The sequence below is a fragment of the Pteropus alecto genome, unplaced genomic scaffold, assembly GCF_000325575.1.
Source record: "Pteropus alecto unplaced genomic scaffold, ASM32557v1 scaffold25, whole genome shotgun sequence".
NCBI lineage: Eukaryota > Metazoa > Chordata > Mammalia > Chiroptera > Pteropodidae > Pteropus > Pteropus alecto.
Genome location: NW_006441955.1, coordinates 1,162,315 through 1,167,572, shown reverse-complemented (window position 1 = coordinate 1,167,572; position 5,258 = coordinate 1,162,315).

Here is a 5,258-nt window from a genome sequence, read left to right as displayed (position 1 = left end):
GCCTACCCCATGCTGGGCAATGCTGGGGAGCCAGCAAGGGACCTTCCCTGTCCCTGTCCGCAGGGGACTCGCAGGCTGGGTGGAAGTGGAGTGGGGTGTACAGAATGAATACAGAGCATTACAACCCTAGAGGCAAGTGCTGTGAGACCAGTGGCTGTGGGAGATCTGGCTCCTGCAGTGGAGGCCCAGAGTAAATGTTTGCTGAATTGTAGGAGCTTGAGGAGGATGCTGGGAAAGGCTTCCTAGAGGAGATGCTATTTCCTTTCTTTCAGATGCCTTTGCAGGGAGGCACAGCCTGTCCTGAGCCCCAGCATCCTCTCTCAATGGCAGATGTGAGCTGCTCCAGGGATACTGGTCCTTCTTCCTGGGTGCCCTACTCCTGCCCTACTCCTGGGGTCAGGCAGGGCTGGGCTGTTGCAGCTACCCAGTGCCCACTGTGACATTCTTTCTGGCTCCTCCTTTCTCTCCCCACTCAGCTCAGTCCGAGCCCTGCCTCCCCGCCGCTCCCCCCGCCCCCCCAACTCCTGGCTTTCTCTGTCCACACAATAACAGGATGTGATCCGTTCGAAGAGAGGAAGTGGGGAGGACGGCAGTGCTGATAGCGCAGTTCTGACTCTCCGCTCTCCACGCCTCCCCTCCTCTTTGGACCAGCCCCTGAGGCTGCCTACTCCCCCAAAGCCCTGCCTAGGCCTCTTTCTGGGTTCAGGAAGGATGAGTGTGGGATCTTCAGGCTGCACTCAGGCATGTGTAAGGCCATGGAGAGGTATACACACTGACTCTCTGTAGGGCCTGCCTGCCTGGCTCTAGCTTTGCTGCCTAGAATAAAATTTCAGAGATACTGAGACTCAGGGAAGGTTGCCCAACAAGCTCTGGGTTCCACGGTATTTTCTGGAGTTGCTGGAGCCTGGGAGTGACAGGCGGGTCCTTCAGCCTCCACATCAGAAGGGCTCCACCCAACTACCTGTTTCCCCAGGTCCACATGGGCCTGACCCAAGGCAGTGGGGTAACAGAATCCATCAAAAGGTCCTTGTCAAGCACTGACTATGCTCTGCCTTGCACAGGGTGAGTGATAGGTTACACGGATGGGGAAACTGAGCCTCTAAGAAGCAAAGGGATTTGTCTAAACTCAACATGAACTAGGACCTCTCACCCCTTCAGGCCAGCGCTGTCTGATAGAACTCTCCGCAATGATGGACATGTGCTATTATCGGCCCTGTCCCGTGTGTTAGCCACCAACCACAGGCAGCCATCAAGCACTTGAAAAGCGGCTAGCGCAACCGAGGAACTGAAATTTTCATTTTGTTTAATTAGAATTAACTTAAATATAGACCTACAAAATCCCTCCTCCAAGGAAGAGTGACATGGAAGCCCTGATCTGCCAGAGTGGAGAGATGTCACACAGACCCTCTGTGAAGAGTGGGATCTGGCAGAGCTGCTCAGTGTCCGCAGCTTATACGGAAGGGCTGTGCGTTCGGCTTTGCCGTCTCGCCTCCCGCACCTCCCAAGAACCTAGTGCGAGGGGACAGTCACTCCCATTGTACAGGTGAGGAAACACTGAAGTCAGAGATGATAAGCCATTTGCCCAAGGTCAAGAGACTAAGAGAGAAGCCCAGCTGGGAATCTGACCCAGCTCATTTGTGGAGTCAGTTCCCTCAGGTGAAGCCCTGGACTCTGTCAGGATCACTGCAGAGAAGGACCACACAGTCCCAGAGTGTTAGGATAGGACCACTCTAAGGGAAAATCAGAGGAACCCCCATACATTGTGGGAGGGAGGTGTGGTTATTTGTTATTTTGTGAGCTCCCTGATTCTTGGAGAAGACACAGATCCTTCCAGACTCAATATCAGTTATGTAGATAGAGATCTGAAGATAACATCCTTATTTTCTGCCCAGCCCCTGCCCCCTGACCATCCCGTAACTAAGCACCCCCAAGACCCCTGCCTTTCTGAGACCTACTGGAGCCAGGGGACCAGGGTAGAAAATCTTCCCACCCCCATGCCTGGTGACAGCTCAGCCAGCGAAGCCCCAGGGCCCCAGAGTCCTCGGCCCTTCCCGCTCACCCTCTGCAGCCTGGGACCTGCAGTGTTCCTGGGTCCCAGGCTCTGTAGGATCTCGGGGGGCAGGCCCTTCTGCCCTCTGGCAGTTCCCACACAGGCTGGCAGTGGTTCCTGCTCCCAGCGCTCCTCCTTTCCCCATGCCTGGTGACAGCTCAGCCAGCTGAGACCCCAGAGCCCAGAGTCCTCGGCCCTTCCCGCTCACCCTCTGCAGCCTGGGACCTGCAGTGTTCCTGGGTCCCAGGCTCTGTAGGATCTCGGGGGGCAGGCCCTTCTGCCCTCTGGCAGTTCCCACACAGGCTGGCAGTGGTTCCTGCTCCCAGCGCTCCTCCTTTCTCTCCAGCAGTCCCCTGGGAGCTAAGTTTCAATGGGCTATCAGGCTTCCCCATCACTCTCACGCCCCCTCTCCATTACCCCTGAATAGGTGGGATCCAGACAGACACAGGCACTCCCAGCCCTAAGCCCCCAGGCAATCTCTCCCAGGACAGCCTGGGACCTCATAGCTCTGATGTGTTATCTGCCTGACTGTGCTCAAGACTCAAGTCCTGGGAGGCTGCAATTCTGTTGTTTTTGGCGATGGCATATTCTAAAGCAGCAGTCTAAACGAGGGGCCAACACCTGGTCTGTGATGCTAAAATTTGATTTCATGGGTTTAATGACAGGGAAAAGTTGGGGTCTCTGAGACCCTCAGATTCTATCACCCTACGAATGCAGCCCTCATTCGCGGATTGTGGCTTCTCCTGCTCCCTCTGGCTTTGCCACCTGCATCGATACAAGCAGAGGCTATGGGGCGCGCAGGACAGGGTGGTGGTTGCCTCGCTTGGTTATTTTGGGGGGAGGAGGGCAGGGTTGGCCACAGGCCCCTTTAGGGTCCACATCTGCTCAGTTGGGGCTCTGCCAAAGCTAGGCCGGCCTGTCCAGTTGCTCGGCTGCGGGCTGCAGTGAGGCTTGGAGCCTGGCTGGCAGGCTTTCTGTATGATGCTAATGAGGGCAGTGGCAGGCAAAGAGGGGGAGGTGCTGCTTTTGTCCTGCACTTGTCCTTGCTGGAAGGTCCTCAGAGAGAGACAAGGGGCCCTCTTCAGACCCAAGTGGCCCTGATTAGCCTGCCGTCACTCACTTTGATGGCTCTCAGTGCTCTGGGGGTGTGGACAGAGACTGGGGAAGGGAGGGGAAGCAAGCTTGGTTCTGCGCCCCTCCTTGCATTTTCCAGGGCATGTCCTAAAAAATTCATGCTAGTTCAAGATCAGAGTGAAAAATACTGCCCCATTTTCTCTCCTCCATCCTCTCTTAAGGGGTCATTGAGCTCCCGAAGTGTTCCACATCCATCATCTCTTAATTTCTCACCTCTAAGCCTTTGCATACCTGAAGTACCTCCCTGCAGACACCCATCACAGTAATAATTCTCTGTATTAAACTGTATCGCAGATGCTGCATCTGCTGGTTCCCTCTGTGGATGGGAATCTCTCCTATTTCTGAACTCACAGAGGCCTTTGAACCATATCCGGCTGCTGCTTGACATCTGCCAGTATTTGAGTCCTGTCCTCATGTCCCTTTTGTCTGTGAGCTGGTCAGTGCTGGGACAGTGTGTCACTGGTCACTAGTGGCTCATCATGCCCAGTATGGGTGGATGCATGCAGGAGGTACTCAGTATATTTACTGAATTACTTTATCAGACCCTCAGGGTGAGTGGGCAGAAATGGGTCATTACCTTTATTGTATTTATGGACGTTTCCAAATATATATAAATGGAGAGCGAGAGCGAGCGAGAGCAAGAGTGAGAGTGAGAGCGAGAGAAAGAGAGAGAAAGAGGAAAATATAATAAATGACATGAATCCATCACCAACTTCAACGACCAGTCACATGAGTAATCTTATTTCATCTATACCTCCATCCTTCTCCACACTCCGTATTCTCAAAATGGATTATTATGAAGCAAATCTCAAATATCATGTTGTTTCATTTATACATTTAGTTAAAATCTTGATTAGTTGATTTAATTAAAAATAGCTACTGAATATCCGCTGTCAGATTGTGTGCTATATTCTGGTAAATTCTTAGTCATCTTGCAAATCTCAACTCGAATATCGCCTCTTCCTGGAAGCCTTTCCTGATCTTTCCTTCCCCCAGGGGATTTTAATGGCTCCTTCCTTGGGGTTCCAATTGTACACACTTCCACAGCACTGATTGCTTTTTAGTAATTGAGTAATTTTTTTTAACGTGAGGAGGAAGTATAATGTAATGCTTAAGAGCTTTAGAATCCAAGAGAAGTGGATTCGAATACTGGATCCACTTACCAAGTTTAATTTCTCTGAACCTCAGTGTTCTTTTCAGTAAAGTGGGGATGTAGCACTCACCTCATATTGTTGGGAGGATGAACGGAGTTATGAATCCCAAGTGCCTAGCACAGTGCCTGGTACATGGTAAGCATTACTTCAAGAAATGGTAGCATTACTGAAGTTACATGTCTCTGTCACCATGATTTGAGCTGGAGGGCAGGACTCAGATGCTTCCTATGTGTGTCCTGGCACTTGGGAGGCCTTCTAGAAGAATGTGGTGGGGCAGCCTCCAATGAGCCAGAAAATAGGCAGACTGGGCTCTGCCACAGAGCCCTAGTGGACCTGCCTGGCCAGGGACAGATTCTTTGGCAAAGAGAGGGTCCGAGTTCAGTTTGGGGCTATTTAAGAGCACTAGTAGGTATGTGGAAAAGTGACTCGATTTTGCCTTTTAATGCACATTTATTTTGTTTATTTTTAAACTATGAGGTTCCTGCCCTCCACCCCAACAAACATTCCTCACTATAGAAATTATTTAAAGAACAGAAAGAGAAAAAAAACAAACAAAAAATCACAAATGTAGCACAGCTCACCAATTAATGTTTTGTTGTATTTCCTTCCTTTTAGGAAAAAAAAAATTATGTTTTTTTTCCAACTGGGAAATTATTTGCATTTTGTTTAACTTTATAAGGTGGCAGCTCCAGCCTTTTAGAGTCGTTTTTATTTTTGAAGGTCAAAGTCTGGGCTTTCAGGTCAAAGCTCCAAGAGTGAAATGGTCACTTGGTTTGGGTGTAGCTTCTAGACTGAGTTCAAGGTGGTGAACTTATGTAGCCTGTGATGCCTCTCACTGCCCCGCTGGGGCTTCTGCTCTGAAAAAGGACTGGTTTGGAACAGGGCAGTGTGGCTTGATGCCCTATTTAAATCTGGGTGCT